The sequence below is a fragment of the Pinus tabuliformis genome, chromosome 7 (assembly GCF_031772625.1).
Source record: "Pinus tabuliformis cultivar Carrire ecotype Pingquan chromosome 7, CPIR1, whole genome shotgun sequence".
NCBI lineage: Eukaryota > Viridiplantae > Streptophyta > Pinopsida > Pinales > Pinaceae > Pinus > Pinus tabuliformis.
Genome location: NC_142293.1, coordinates 972,263,008 through 972,280,537, shown reverse-complemented (window position 1 = coordinate 972,280,537; position 17,530 = coordinate 972,263,008). Strand labels below are relative to the sequence as shown.

At 38.9% G+C, this 17,530-nt stretch overlaps 1 pseudogene; it reads left to right on the top strand.

The window, feature by feature from the left end:
• Positions 1 to 517, top strand: LOC149250854 (putative calcium-binding protein CML25; annotated as a pseudogene).
• The last annotated feature ends 17,013 nt before the right edge of the window (positions 518 to 17,530 follow it).

Below are 17,530 nucleotides of genomic sequence, written 5' to 3'. Positions count from 1 at the left end.
ATGGCTTCAGCTGTGCAATGTGCCGCCCTGAGCAGCCGCCGCGAGCTTGAGAACGTGTTCCGCAAGTTCGACACCAACCGGCGACGACAAAATATCCAAGTCGGAACTGAGTTCCCTGATTACGTTGGCAGAGATTGAAGGGGTGATGAAGGAGGTGGACTCCAACAAAGACGGCTTCATCAACTTCGACGAGTTCGTGGAGGCCAACTCCAAGAACCTCAATGCCGCCCGTCTCATGCGAGACTCCGCATCAGCTGTGCAATGTGCCACCCTGCCCGGCCGTCTGGAGCTGGAGGACGTGTTCCGCAAGTTCGACACCAACGGGGACGGCAAAATATTGAAATCGGAACTGAGCGCCATCCTCAAGTGCAGCGCAACGGAGGAGGAGATTGATGGGGTGATGAAGGACGTGGACTCTAACAAAGACTGCTTCATCAGCTTCGACGAGTTCGTGTCCGCCAACGCCAACTACCTCAATGCCGCCCGTCTCATGCGAGGCCTGGCTTCAGCTAACTGACGCCCACGCCGCCCCCTCTAATTAATAAATAAATAATCACTATCACCTCACCTCTCAACGCTTAACTCTATCGTTATATGAGGGCTTAATGGATGTACTCTCTCTTTCTTTCTGCTATCCTACTTAGTTTTAAATATATGCACACAGATTCACAATAACTACACTCTTGTCTTCATGCGATCCACTATCCCTAATCTTTTTACTTACGTTGTGATTTGAGGAAAAAACATCATTTAAAGTAATTACACACTCATCTTTTTATTTTTACTTACATTGTTGTTGTAGAAGAAAAAATCATTTAAAACATCATATTCTTCTTTTGTGTTATAGGAACCAATATGATTATGGGAATCACCTTAAAGCAATGAAAGCAAGCAACTCATTTTAGTTTAGTTTGTATGAAAGGAAGCAATTTATTTTAGTTTAGTTTGTATGAAAGAAAGCAATTCATCATCTTAGTTTGTATGATTATATATGTGTAGATTTTTAAACAAGTAGTATCTTATTAAACTCTCTTGTTTTATCACCAATTTAGCTAAAATCATAAGGGCTCTTAAAAGAAATTATTTTCTTCCAACCAAATGACAACAATACAAAAGCTCCTCCTAAGATAAGTGAATACTATAATAATTCCTCTAAATTTAAAGAGAAAAAAAAAATGACCTTTTTAATTAATAAGCCACTTCCATACATTATCTCTTATTCAACATACATATCTTATCTTTTCAATTTAAGGAAAGCAATACAATGACCTAAGAGGAGAGGAGCCAATTTCTCAATGACTTTTTACTACAAAGTCTTCATAGCAACTTCCCATTCTAGGAGATTCATATCCATCCTATTTTGTTCCCATCCCTCTTTCCCATTAAAACACTTTCAAGGCCTCATTTCACTCATTTGGCTTCTTCCAACATTGAAGTTGTGATGGCAAGTATTTTGACTTATTTGTTTCAAATCTCAAACTCTAATAAATTGGTTAAACTTTTCTTCTTAATTTACTCAAGTTTATTTATATTTATAGATGATTGTGGCAAAAGAGATGGAATGGTCATGTGGGGAAAAAGACAAATTTGGAATGAATATATATTTAAAATACAAGTGATGCACATCTATTTCAAGAGTGCTCTTTTGTATGGGTATTTTTTTAATGTTTAATTGCATTAATCAAATTAATGGAAATTTTATTTATAAGTTTTTATTTATTTATTGAATGTAATAGAAATAGTTGTTACAAAACTCAATAGTCACTTGATGAAAGAATTAAAGACTTAATTAAGCACATGAAAATTACTTTCATCAAGGGTTTGTGCAAATCATTTCATTAACCCTACATAAGAGCTCCATTAATCTTATATTGAATGTAATAGAAACCCTTGTTACAAAACTCAGTAGTCACTTGATGAAAGAATTAAAGACTTAATTAAGCACATGAAAATTACCTTTATCAAGGGTTTGTGCCTATCATCTTCGCCCACCTCCCTTACTAAAAAGTGCATCATAGATTGATGGATGGGGAAATCTAAATTCATCTACTATAATAGGTATTGTTTTTTTTTTCATACCTATATCTTAACATTTAAGACTACATTTTCTTGATGCTAATAAGGGCTATATTCCCAAAAAACCAAGTGTTAGATGGAAATAGGAGAGTTGATGGGAATGTTGCAACCCACATGAAGTTTAGGCTACCATCTATTATTACCAGTATCCAAATCCAATGAAGTAGGCTAATACAACTTTATCTCTATACATGATTAGAAGATGATTGGATTGAAGGTGGATTATGGTTGAATCCAATAGAGGCTATGTCATCCATTGCATAGAGAGAAGATTCCCTTTTGATATAAGCCAGTATCTTTATGAAAGTATGAGAAATTCTTATTGGACCAATGATCACACTAATTTGTATATTTTTTAGACGTTATGCCAAACAAACAAAGGAACATGAGAATGTATCTAGAAATTGTATCCAAAGCATGTAGTCATTTGTAAAGTTAATAAATTCTAATATCTCACCTACTTAAGGGAATTATGTAATAGTTTTCCTTTTCTCTTTTTGGACATGCTTGAATGTTGGATGAGAGCTTGTTTTAATGGCTTTTGAAAATGATTTTTTCCTTTCCTCGTTCTTTATGTAAAAATCATTTGACCATTTTTACTTATGATGTCCAAAGTAACCAACTATATAATTAAAAGTGTTTGTTTTGGAAGTAATGAAAAAATATATGGGAATCACTCTTCAAGCACTTATCCAAGGTTGAAAGTTACCATTTATAAGTAGAAGTGAGAATTTTTTTAGATATTTATATAATATAATAGGGTTAGAAATACACAAAAGAAAATTGAACATAAAGCAATTTAAAACCTCAAAAAGGGACTTGTAAAGGAAAATTTCAAAGTTAAGAAATGCCCTATAATTTGTGTCAGAAAAAAAATGTGTCATAATATAAATGCAAATTTGAAAAGTGAACCAGAAAAAGTATGAAAGAAAGAATGGATATAGTTTGAAATAGCATGCAAGTAAATGAAGGACGATATAGCACATATAAAACCATGAAAAAATTAGATTTAAAACAAAATGGGTTCCCATTAACCATTTATGTGCAAGGAAGGAAGTGTGAGTTTTATTGAGTTTACAAAGAGATAACTTACCACAATATTTTAATGTGATCATTCATGACAATTAAACATAAAGTTGCTTTTCAAAATTACATAAAATAAATACAAGTTTAAATGGCATACGGTGTTTAATTTTGCTAATGAAATGTAAGACAAATAATACTTAAAAATATCATACTATAAGATCTTCAAACAATGTTAAATATATATAAATATATATATATATATATATACTCAAGTCACTCGAACATTTTAACAAATTATTGCTTGTCATACTCTCACTCTATAACGTAATGCTAGAAAACCCATCTCGATCATTCAAAATATTTAAGCATTATCTATTCAAATTCCTACTTCACACAATATAAAATCTAGTTGTATATGTATTGCATAATAACTTTGCTTCTCTATAGTCTTCCTTGTTGGAAGAAACAAAATCCTAAACAATGCAAGTCCCTATGGTAACCCAATGATATTAGGAAAGTGTTGGTGGTGCTTGACCCGCCAACATGTCAAGGGATCTCCCTCGTAAGATTTCCCAACTAGACCTCAAACGGTTTGGTGTATGAGTCCCAATAGTGGGTCATATTGTATTGCCTTGACTACAGTTGCGCACAGAGGCAAGTTTATCCCTATTGGTAGCAAGGGTGTGACATATTGAGCAAGTCAAGGAAGATGCATTAGCGGTTCTAACACACAAAGGGTGAGGTGAGTGTGCCCCTTCGAAACATGTGAAAGCAAATAACTATGAAGGGAACACACGACCAAAGATGCATCACAAACTGGAAGGCAAGTAAGCTAGAAATCTGTTGGGTGCGGGATCCCCCAAGGAAGGTTTTGGGGCTTAAAACCCAAGTTTTGACTAAGTCCGATGTAAATACTCCACGATTTGTGGGCACGGAGCGCGAAGTTGTAATTGATTCATAGGGTTGTCTGCCCTTACTTTTTTAATGTAATGTCGGCTTAAGAGTTCTACCCATGGTCCGCGAACCATGGGATTGTATAAATAAAGCGAGGCTCTAAGTGTAAAGAGACATCGAATAATCTAAAAAAAGATGAAGCATTAAGTCTAGGTTGAAGAAAAAAGTCGAGTCTTTGGGTTGTAGAGTACGAGAAGGCTCTCCAACTGAGCATGCAAAGGCCTAGTAGTCCGCAACTGAGTGCGCGGACCCCCGCAGCTGAGTGCAAAGGGTGAGTCGAGTCTGTAACCATTGAGAAAATAATAAAGAGAAGATTCTTATCAATCTGTGTGTCTTTTTCCTGTTTTATGCATTGAAGTATATTGGGTATGAATTTCAAGTTTATTGTTTATTTGCCACACGAACTTATAAGAATGTGTTGAATAAGTGAATATAAGATAATCGTCTCTTTACGTGAAGTTAACTAACAGTTATAAGAAGATAAGTAAGATCCACGGTATAACTTAGGAAGAGAGCGCAGTTCGCTACCTTAGTAGTGGGGAAGCACCTCAGCCCCTAGTTAGGGCTGCACGAAGGCGACTATAGCACATTTCGAAGGTCTCGCGGGTCAGGAAAGTGTGCGAAGTGATGTGCATGAAGGCATTCACAGTTGGACTAAATCAACCCCTCAGACATCTCAAGGGTGTAGAAACTTGGTTCCAACATCCCCCCATACTGCTTTGGGTTAGAGAGGAGTCCGTGCTCCGTGGGCTATTGCCGAAAGGGCCAGTAGTACAGGGATTTTTTTGGCTAAATAACTTCGAATCTCGGTTAGGCACCATCAAGCCAACAAATGGTTCCGTTGCTAGGACCAAAATGTGCATAGAGATGTGTGATGTCGTATCATTGGAATCCAACTAGGAAGGAAATTGAAGGTTGGTTGGACAAGAGAATTCACGAATTTGCGCCGCAGGAGAACAAGAATCTGCGACTACCAAAGAAAGAGTGTTTAGACTGCTACCTGTACACAGATATCCACAAAATTTTCTTTGCATCTTTCCCTACTGAGTTGTATGAGTGGATCACGAAGCTAGCCAATAGCCAAGGAAGGTGGAAGCTCGACAATCCTATTGTGTGGACCCCAGAGTTGGAGTGTAGATTGGATGCATCGGAGGATAATATCATGTGCGTTGTTGATCACTAGCTCTATCATATTATAGGAGGATTCATTACTGAGTTCATGATAGATACTTCAGTCTGCCATAGTGAGGGAGAATGATGCTTTCTCAAGGGATCGTGAGGTAAGTACGTAAAGTCTCTGAATACTTGGATTAAAATGCCATTATGTGAAAAGAGGGTTATGCAGTTACCTTGATGTCTTGAGCTACGTGAAGTGGAAAATCCTATAGAAACGAAGGAAGTAAGGACCATAGAATAGCCCTTTGACTTTACCTCTGCGAGGGGACGAGGAAGAGCTCGCGAAGGTCTCGCCATGAAGTACGATCAATTTGATAAGGCAGATGATTCCACGCATACCACCTCCACCCACACCACCAAGAGCTTCACCGCCTTCACCTCCATCTTCACCCGTACCACCTTCCCCACCACCGCGAGTCAATATGGTAACCACAATAAAGTTGCCTGTGTTCGAGGGAGTAGGAAATGAAGATCGAGACCAGTTTTGGTTTGTGGTAAGAGACGTGTAGGAAGCGCATGGAGTTACAGATGATAATATAAAGAAGCGACACTGGTCAGCGTCCTACATGATCGCACACTGACCTGGTATATTAAGCATTCTAATGACAATCTGAATGCGAGGATCACGGATATCCAAATTGCTCTACACAGAGAATTTAGCAGGCCGAAGTTAGAGGCACAGTCAATCATTGGATTCAAAGAGATCACAATGCTATGAGGCGAGACTCCTTGGGAGTTGGATTAGAGGCTAAAGTGCATGATTCGTGAAGCTAATATGACTTTTATGGATGGATAGCATTGCGAATGGTTTGTAGCATCGCTAACGCTGCATTTGAGGAACGCACTATCGCAATAGAGGTTAATGACCAAGGCAAAAGCCTTGGAGTTCACGATGAGGCTACATGAGACCCCAATATAGGATCCTAATTTGGGAGTTCAGCAGATCCACGCGTAGTTGAAAAACTTATGCCTTAAGATGCAGAGTCTGAAACGGGACAGGACAGCCTGACCAGAAGCGTGCAAAGATGTATGTTGTGTAAAATGCAAGGGTCAAGGTGATGACAAGGACCACTGCCCGGTATTCACGAGTTAACTCGTAGGAGGAGGACCGATGTTGTTAAGACCAAAGCCATAAGTAGGACCTAGCATGGCACCTACTTTGTGGTGCATGATTTGTTAAATAGGAGGAAAGCATGCTATGGACAACTCCCATTTGTTACAGGAGTACACACCGAATTTTCAACAGTTCTTCTGTAATTTTTGTATATCGGTTGGACACGATGAGCGCACTTGTAGAAGCTATGAGTTGATGATGGATAGAACTCCCAGCTACAGGGTTCAAGCCGAAACACGACCCCTTGACTAGAATGCGGGAGTGGTGCGAACCGGATTTCAGGGGTGTGGACTAGGCCGAGGTGGAGGAGGACCTGGAAGAGGTTGCGGACAAGTGATATGTTACAATTTTGGAGGTCCAGGACATTATGCCCGTGATTGTACTAATCTAATGCATCCATCATGTCTGTATTGTACCTTGTTTGACTATGAGACAGAGGATTGTCCTACGCTAATAGCTAGGATATGCGACAAGGGAGTGCTACCACCTCCCTCGACTCAGAACATGTAGATGATGAGGTCTGAGCCCGAAGATAGTACTTGGGTTCACAAGGCTCCAATGAAAGAAGAAGAGTTTGATTTGGAGCATGCTAAGGAAACCTTCATGGAAGCTAAGAAGAGCTTCGATGATGCCTCTAGTTCAGGGAGAAAAGATAGTTCAGAGATGGAAATGGACCCATCTATTCTTATGACGTTCCTAGAAACATGCATGAAACTATTGCGCGACAGTAAGGCTGTAACAAGATTGCAGGAACTCATTAACAGATGCACGAGGACCACGCTAAGAGAATCGTGCGTAGTGTGGAAAATTGGAAAGCATGTGTTGAGGATGGGAAGAGAAATGAGGTTGACCACGCAGATTGGAGAATACGAGATGGACCAAGTAATTCTGGACCTAGGATCGGAAGCGAAAATTATGCCGAAGCAAACATGGGAGCGCATGGGAAGGCCTAGACTACAATGGTCTCCTATCCAGTTATGAATGGTGAACGAACAAAAGATAATACCTATGGGGAGATTGCAGGGAATCACCATGGATATTGAAGGCGTGAGCGCACTAGCAAACTTTGAAGTGATAGAGATTGTTGATGACAACAATCCCTACCCCATGCTCTTAGGAATCGATTGGGCCACTGACATTAATGGGGTGATTAATCTAAAGAAGTGTAAGATTATTTTTGAGAAGAAGTCTCTAAGCGTATACCTTTGGACCCTGTGGAGGGATCGTACTATACAGAGCCGGTGCACAGCTATGGAAGGGATGATGATTTGGACTACATCTACAAGATAACTGCGTGAGAGCAAAACTAGGTAAGTCCCACTAGAGATGGACAAATCTCATGGGAGCATGAAATCTCCTGTACGTCGAATTCGGATGAAGAGATAGAGCAGTGGCAGAACCTGTTACATGAGGTAACCATGTTAAACTGTAACACGATGATAAGATTGTTGCAATGCATATCAATGGAAATGAGAGATTTTCCTACTTATGATGGATTAGGTGAGGTAGATGCTTTCTTGGATAGATTTGAAAGGGAGGAGCCAAAAAAACAATGTTTCCAGGCCTTGAATTGGGTACTGCATGCTATGTCTGCGAGGTGGTGGGGTACGTACAAAGGAAACCTTGAGGACTGGCACGAATGTAGGAGGATGATGTGCATGCGTTTTGGGAAGCCTAATATGAGACTAACAACTAAATACAATGGATGAGATGGTCCGCACACCCATCTGTCCAGATGGCTACAAGCATATGGTAAACAACCTACGCGGATGCACATGAACTTTGCGTTGGAGAATACGGTCAATAAGCATGTGTTGGGGGGCCAATTAGGCAAACAGTTCCTCAAGTTGAAACGATAGAGTGTGGAAAGAACGAGTGTGTAGAAGGTTACCCACACAGAAGCATTTAGCAAAGTGTGCGAAGCACTGGACAAGGTATGTAATGCAGATCAAAGTGATTGGGACTTGCGCATACCAGCAGTATTATGGGTTTATAGGACGACATGCAAGAAACTTATGGGACATATGCCTTCTAGGGTGACCTATGGAACAAACGTTGAAATTCCGATGGAGTATATTATGTCTGGTTCGCGCATAACACCGCCCGTGGATATGACGGTTCACAGAGCCTTGAAAGAAGGGATCATGTAGCTGGACGAAGAAGAACGATTGGGACTTGATGAAGAGATCCAACAGGGTGATCTTAGGCTCCAAGAACGCATGAATGGAATAACTCGGTTGAGGGTGAAAAACACCATGATAGAAGAAGAAGTCAAGAAGCTTGAGCAAGGAATAAAAAAGGACTTTATCGATAAGAAAACTGTGGTGATAAAATAGGATGCACATGATTACGATGACAAATTTGGGGACTACTGCCAAGAGTTGATCAGCTTGATGCCTTGGATTGGACCGTATATTACTAGAGGGATCACCGATGGTGGCGTGATACAGATGGTGAAGTGCGTGATGCAAATAGTAAAGTTCAAAGGAATACCTTTCCCAGAAAAGGTGATTGATGGTCAATTGAAGCTGTATACAGGTAGCCTGGACACCTGACTAGCCCTGGGAAGCATAGTCTTAGTGCTCCAGACAGTTGAAAGGAGGCGTGAGACTATAAACTACCCTGCCGGAGAGCTGCGCGATGATGGGAATGCACGAAGGAGTGAAGTGTCACAAGGTTCACGACAGCGTAAGGGTGGATGTGTTGCGACACGGGTTGGCTAGAAAGTGACCATTATAGTCACTATTCATGATGTGATGCTTGGTTTGAGATCAAATGGAGCGGGCGATAGGCATTTAGGGCAGGATCTATGGGCTAGATTTGGGAAAATTTACCTCCAAGGGAGCATTAATGAATCAGATTTGGGGGAAATGGTCGAATTTGAATTCAAAAGGCGTTATAAATTTCAAAGATCTACCCAACAAACAACACTTGGCCATTTGAGAATTGAGCTGTTGCGTGCCCAGAGATCTATGAACCGAGATCCATTTGATTTGTTGAATTTAAAGGTGTTGTTTGAGCACATACCTGAGTTGTTGAGAGATTTTTGGAGTAGCAATATGGCAACACCAGAGGAAGCCATGAATATCGGTGAAATGACCGCTGAAGAGGTCACGCAGGCCATAACAGTAGGAGATGCCCCTGAAAATGCCGGGATAGTCGCGGAAATACCTAAATCGTCGTGCATGCCGAGGCCCAAGAAGGATAAGAAGCCTATGATTCCAGTGCGCATGTCCCCTCGAAGCCCATTGAGAACTAAACTAACCATGGAAGAAAAGGGGAAAGTGGTTAATGTGGAAACCGATGAGGAGGAGGAAGACCTTGAGGCAATCCTAGTGGAAGAGGAGGAGGATGAAGAAATGAAGGAAGAAACCGAGGGTGCGGACCCTTCGACTAGACTACTTGTGTATGTTCCTCCGTGGAAGGGAAAGGCAAAGGTGCCCAAGGACCTAGATGAGAGAATGAGCTCTCTGCAGACTCCACTCATGACCTAAACATTCCCCTTGGTTACTATATAGAGCATGAGGGACTATGTAGAGCAAAGTGTGGGGTGGACCTTGACATTCCCCTTGGTTACTATTCATCTACCCTCACAATCCTTCATCTATTCTGTTGATGTTACATCCAACCATTGACACTTGAACTTTCACTTGACAAGATGTTACATACAATTTGCTCATGTAGCAATGTGAGACAAAATAGGCTTTAGCAAGCCATGCAAGACATCACTATGACTCAGACAACTGTGGGAAGACCATATCTTCGACATCCTCACGATGTTCGATGGTGGTGAACTGATGCTAATCTTGGTAGTCCCCGATGGTGTCCGTGTACTCTATGGTCAATGTATCATGAGTCTTCCCTCTGTTATGTTCCTATATCAATAGGTGTCATAATTTTTGAATGGTTGAGATCAAATCTGTAATATGTACATACCTTTTCTTTCTACAAATGTTTTCCATATTCAAAAAATTAAAAAAATTAAAAAATGTAAAGAGGGTATGTCCTAAAATAAAATCAAAGGACAAAAACAATGAAAAAGGTCAAAAAAGATGGAAAATGAACCCCAAGAAAAAAAGTAAAAAGACCATGAAAGTGTGCAATTCCAAATGCCACTGCTATTTTACTTCTTGTACAATAATGATTGTGTGCAACTTGTTATTTATGGCACAATCCATGGTAACCAAACATTTTAATCTTGTTTATTCATGTTTTCAATTTCATGCTTAGAGATAGAGAATAAAATCTGACCAAATTGATTAATCTTGGTAGATAAGTAGATAGGTAGAGAAAATAAAAGGAGCTCAACATTTTAATCAGAGCCCTTGGACGTAATAAGGATAGACTTAGATAGATGTCTATTGTAAAAGAAAATAAAACTGTTTTGATAAGGGTTTGCCAGCTTAAGTGCACCCTAATAAAGAGTAGAAAAAAATGGTAGGATGAGTAGATGGGTAAGTAGTTGTATGGTTGTAGAATTTTGATGAATGATTAATTAAAGATCATATCATTTACTTTCATCATCAAGTTCCTAAAGTATGGATGATAATTGAGCAGTTACATAAAGTCAAGTGATTAATTTCCCCATTCATTTTACCCTTAAGTTTATTAATTTCCATAAAGTCAAAAGTACCTAAAACCTTGAGTTAAAGGGGCTCAGAGCATTTCTCTGACTTTTGGAGGGACTGGACCCTCGGTGCAATAACTTATAGGGTCTAAGTACTAAAGCCCCCTCACCAACATTAACCCCCTTCATAATTCATTCAGTTCATCTAAAAAAATACCTTTTCCTAAGGTATAATCACCATTTGACTAGGGAAAGTAATTACCCCTATACAAAACCCCATTGTTCCACAAAAAAACCCACAAAATACATTTAGCCTAAGTTATAATGTGTAAATATGAATATGTAAATAAATTCCAAACGCATTATACTTAGTGCAAAACCCACTTTTCCACCTTCATTTCATATTAACCTTTAATTTTAATTATATTTATTAACTCCTGAAAATAAACCCTTCCGTGTATATTTTATTAAATCCCATATGATAAATATCCTTCCCCCAGTGTTTGAAACATAAACCTTATTAAGTGAATAGTTAAATGGATTAATTAGTCGACCAGCGGCCAATTAAGAACCACAACCCTTCGCCGAATAAAAAGAGTAATTAGTCAATCAATGATTAATTAAATATGTCCCCACCAATCAAATCACCCTCAATGTCATTAATCCTCCCTAATCCATAGTTAATTAACCCTTACACTCATTTAAACCCCATTGGGCCCCTCCATTAAATCTATGATCAAAGCATTTCCCCAATCGTCGTGCGATCTGACCCCTTTAGATCTAATGATCAACACTCATATCAGGCGGCCTCCGAAGGCTGACATTTACCCACTTGATATGAGCGGTTTCACTGTTCACCCCACCACTACGTGGTGCCCAATGAATGGCATCGGGCGGCCTCCCCCCCAAACCACTTATCCCAAAAAGCAGTGCGATAGATTCCGCTTACCACCTCCACTACATGCCAAAACATCACATCCCCCATTGATGCTAATTGTTCTTTTCCCAATGTACCCGCAAAAGTCATTGACTTTACACATAAAGTCAAAAAAACTTATAATTGTTTCCTTTTGTCGTGAAAAAGAACATTCTAACTTCCATGCAAAGCACAGAGTACATTCAAACTGTCAACCTGCTACCAACCGTCAACTAATTGAACTTGCTGAAATTCTCGACCGCCTTTCAACTGTGTCTGCTTCCTGCACACACTGCATAGTCTCCATTACTCCATTCAATAGCCGCAACTAGGTATTTACCCCAATTTCACTGAGAAGCCCTATTTTCTTCCCAAACCTGAACTAAATTCCTTCAAATACTAAGTAATTTACTAAGATAAGTTGTCTGTTGACTCCAAAATGCTTGAACTAGACCAATTTTTCCCAAAAATCTCGGAAACCCTTTGCCCCCGTCCTTGAACCCACAAGAACCAAGGATGGATGCCCCAATTGCATTTAATATCATGCCCATTACGACTACTCATAGGGATTTAGATCATCTCCCACTTGCAGACAAAGATTTGCAGATTAAAGATACCTCTGTCTCAAGATCCCCTTTGAAACCATTCTACAAGTAAATAGACTAGTGCCTGAACCATGCTGACCACATTGGACTTTGGGAATTAGGTTTTCCCAAGTACCAGTTCCCCAGAGTTCATGTCTTCCTAGATATTGGACATCACTGCCACATGAACTATGATCTCATCCAAATGGTAGTGAGAACCCCTGACGAGTCTGTTCTATTTACCATCACTGTTGAATCCATTAACAAAATGCTTCAATTACTGCCAAACCAAAGCCTGACTCCTTTTTCTATTGGAGATATGCTGAATAGATACCCTACACTCACCTCAATCAGACTTGCTCAGTTATACCATACCTTCATCATAGAAGAACAGCACACCCGAAAGGATTCTCCCCCTTACCTTGTACTATTTTCTCCAACCTTGGCTGAGACATCATAGGCATGATATCCAGTGTGTTAGGTTACACCACAAGTGAATTTGTTGATGAAATCATAATATCCTTTATGTCCATCTACTCTCCCGGGCAACCACCAGCCATCATGTTTGACTATGTTAAGTTCATTGCTGATAAAATGCATGATCAATTCATGAGATTTCCGATCACCCTCCAAAATCTTGATACCAAAAGAAACCCCAGATCAGTGATCTTCTTGACTTTGTTAATCCATCAATTTGACTCTTAATATTCTTATACTGACTTCATAGACCTCTTTGTGTACCGAGTGATAACTATGCTACTAGGAAGCCCTCCCCGTAGAATTAGTGTAGACATCAGGAGGGTTTTACAGTTGTCCAAGCAATACAAAGTGGGGGATTGGTACTTGTACCAAAACCACACTGAAATCAAAATCTATGGATGTGAACTGGCTTCCTACAAACTGCCTAGATACCTCCCTATGAGATTGTTTGCTCTGGAGTACTACAGGCAAATGATAAATTCATATAAGGTGCATTTTGTGAAAGCTAAGAGGAAAGCTCAACTTAGGATAAAGGATCAGCTTGGCCCATTTCTTTGTAACAGTATGGAAGCAGGAAAAGAAGCAGATGAAATCATCTAGAGGTTGAAACTGAAACAGAGCTTTATATGGAATTATGACCCCTTATACCTCATTTGTAATAGGAGACACAGTGAGTAGACAACAGAAGTAGGGCCATCAGAGCAAGCAAGGCCATTAAGGCAATAAGAGTTTTTAGAACAGCCAAAAGAATAAAAATAGCCTGAAATTTTAGAGGAACTTGCTCAACCAGAACAAATCATGTGCAATCCTCCTATTTTATAGACTCCTCTAAATGAGGAGAGGAACCAAAAAATAGATTGAGAGGAGGCCATTCCTTCTAGCAGATCTGTTGTCGAAACCTATGCTAAGAGGCAAAGGTTGAATCCATTTTCATAGTAGGAATATACTGAGGAGACGACAGGAACTAGAGGTGTAGAAAAGAATAGAAAACATGCATACTACTCCTTCAAGAGGTACACAAGAACCTTCCACCTCACAGGCTCAAATGTTGGAAAGGCAAAAAAGTGTGGAAGTATCCTCCTTTAGAGCTCCTACTGTCGAAAGCCTAGATATCAAAGAGAAATACAAGGAAATCAAAGCAAGGAATGAAAGGCTAAAGGTGCGAAGTTATGTACATTACTTGAAAATGGCTCCAACAAACCAAACAAGGATAATGTCAGCCTTTGACATAAAAGAAGGGAAAATGCAGGTGACTTTTTTTAAACCGGCCATACAGCAACCCAAGTCAATGGAAGATTATCTTAAAACAGATTTTGAAGTATTGGAAAAGGATATCCATCCTATTGACCAAATTGAGTTACATAAGCAAACTAGTGAAATGCTCTACTCCACTTTGACCAGCAAGGCAATAGCAGCCCGCCAGCTTCAGAATTCACTAAATAACATGTTAGCACAATTCCAATTGGAGAAGGGCTCTTCAAAGGACAAGGACACTAGAATAAAGTCCTTGCAAAACTTGATCATAGAACTTGGACATGATCAAAAGGATGTAAAAGCAGTAAAAAATGTTATCAAGAAGAAAAAAGATGAAATATTGGCCCTGAAAAAGCAGCTCAAGATTCCTTCTCTTCATCATCCTTAGACAGTTGAAGTAATGGAAAGTAGGAAGGAGGAAGAGCTTATGGACTTGGTCCTAAACTTAATGAACAACTCAAAGAGACCGAGAAGGATTTGGATAACTTGAGACAGTCTAAGCAGAGTGAGATGGCCACCACTCCTCAAATTGTAATTCCAACAGTCTCCACCGAAGTACCCTCCACGTTGGCTACTGCATTAGCACCGACAATTCCACCAGCTACTGCTTTACCAGTTTCAGGTACATCAACAAGCACAGAGACACCAACGGAAAAGACTACATAATTGATCAAGGCCATGGAAGAAATGAGCATCTAGGCCACTAAACTTAAGAAACTTAGAGAACAAGTGTCAAGTTTAAGAAACCAATTGTAAACTTGCACAAATACAACAGAAAGAAGAAGCTCAGAAGAACCAAAGGATGGTAGAAAGAATAAAAGTCCTTGAAAAGGACTTGACATTGCAAGAGCCACTAGGAGACATGAAAGAAATTCTTTGGACCAACATCATTGATTCCATCAATGATGTTTGGCCTTCTATTCAAGTTATTTTTGAACAGACTGAATTAGTCAAAATGGCCACAGAAGAAATCCACAAGACAGTGAAGAATTGGGAGATAACCCTGAAGAAGCCAATCAATTGATCACATTTTTGAACAACAGAAACAGGTACCAGCTGGATGAACTAGAAATTGATGGTAGAAGAACCATCATTGAAATAATAATAATAATAATATCCATTTTTAAGGTCACAGGCAAGCTAGACACCAAATTTGTGTATGAGACCCCCTTGTTTGTGGGACAAGGGACCCACCTTCGCGCAACGATTTTGACTGCTAAGTCTACGAAGGCATACATACTCTACCCCCCTTTGGTTTTGAACCTGTGACCTCTTAGTAGGAAACACATGCTCTTAACCATTAGGCCCACTCAAGCTGTATTTTCACCAAAAGGAACCTGATGCTAAATCTAGAGAAAAGGTGTCAAAGCATCCAAGCAGACATTGATATTTTTATGACAAAGTATTGAATCTTAAGAGAAAAAGGACTCCCCATTCCTATGCTAATCCATAATAAGTTGATGACCAAACAAGATTACATTGAAAGATTAAAGAAGCTGGCTAGAAGCCAATCTAGTACTTCAGTGGTGAAATCTTTGCCCACTGGAAAGGTACTATATGATTGTCTTGAGAATCTATTTTACATAGAGCATGAAGTCAAGCACTTATTTACCAGTAGGAAAAACTTTCCTAAGTATACATAAGCTGATGAGATTTACAGTAAAATGATAAGGATGAATTTACCTTACAGTGAATGGTGGACAAAACTTATAGATTTACTATAAAGTTACTGCAGTAAATCTACATAGTAAAACATTGCTGCCAGGCAGAATAGATAATACAGGGTCAAAGCAGAACAGGTAAAGAGTATCAGTAGGTCAAAGATAGAAAGTGATTCCAGCACACAACTAAAAAGCAACTGAAATAGCCAAATCTGAATTACAATAGCCAGCACAGTCACAATAAAAGGGACATCAAGAAAATAGTTCTCCATCTGTATCTATCTTCGTGTTGAAGATATTTTCGGTTTCCTAGAATAATTCTCATATCGTTATGAGATATTTTGTATCAATTTTTGTATAAATACTTCACAAATTGAAGTAATTAGTGTGGATTAAAATACATTTCTATAGTCATTTTATTTTGGAGCTAAGGAGTTATTGTACTCAAGACTGGACTCGTTTTGCTGGAAATGAAGTAAAGCTAAGGACATTTCACTAGATTCTTGTGCATAGTTGGAACAAATAAGTATTATCTCTTCGTGTTTAAATATTGTATTCTCTTCATGTTATAAATATTCAAATATGTTTCTTATAAAATCTGTAAAGAAAACAAGGAATGATATCATCAGAATTAGCTTAAGTGCTCTCTGTTTTAACTGTTTGCTATAAGAAAAAAAACTGGCGAAATTAAACTATGTGTTGACCTTAGGAATTTGAATAAAGTTTCACTTAAGGATAACTATCCTCTTCCTAAAATGGATCACATCTTAGAGAGGGCAGTAGGTTCCACCAGAATCTCACTGCAAGATGGGTTCTCTGGTTATAACGAAATCCTAGTCCACCCATATGATCAGGCAAAAACTACATTCACTACACCATGGGGCACTTTCATGTATGTGAAAATTCCATTTGGGTTAAAAAGCATAGGGCCCACCTTTCAAAGAGCAATGGACATAGCCTTTGTTAAGGAAATCCATGACTTCTTAGTAATCTACCTAGATGATATCATATTATTTTCTAAGTAAGATCAGCAACAACTGGATCATCTTAGGCAAGTCTTTACTAAATGTAGGAAGTATAGGATTTCTTTGAATCCTAAAAAATCGTTATTTGGGTTGGAAGAGGGGAAATTACTAGGCCATATTATCTCCAAAGATGGTATCAGGATTGACCCAACAAGAATTGAAGCCATTTTGCAGATACCACACCCTAGGAACATCAAAGAACTTCAAGCATTTTTAGGAAAAATAAACTTTTTGAGGATATTTATCTCTAATTTAGTTGAGTTAATTAGATTACTAAAAAACATGTTAAAGAAAGATTCGACTATTAAATGGACTCTAGAGGCTAAAAAGTCATTTGAAAATATAAAGTTAGTCTTAACATAGACGCCAGTTCTTATCAATCTAATGTTGATAGGGATTTCATCATTTTTTCTTTCGCCTCAGAACATACAATTGCTACAGTTCTACTGTAGAAAAATGATCAGGCTTTCGAACAAATAGCCTTCTTCAGTAAAGCCCTGAGAGATGCACCTTTAAAGTATAATATAATGGAGAAGCAAGCTTTTTCTTTGGTTAAAGCTATTAAATATTTTAGATTTTATATCTTGTACTCCCATATAGTAGCTTATGTTCCCAACGCTATAATCAAAGACATTCTAACACAAGATGGACCTGATGGAAAGAGAGGGAAGTGCATAGCTACAATACTAGAGTATTA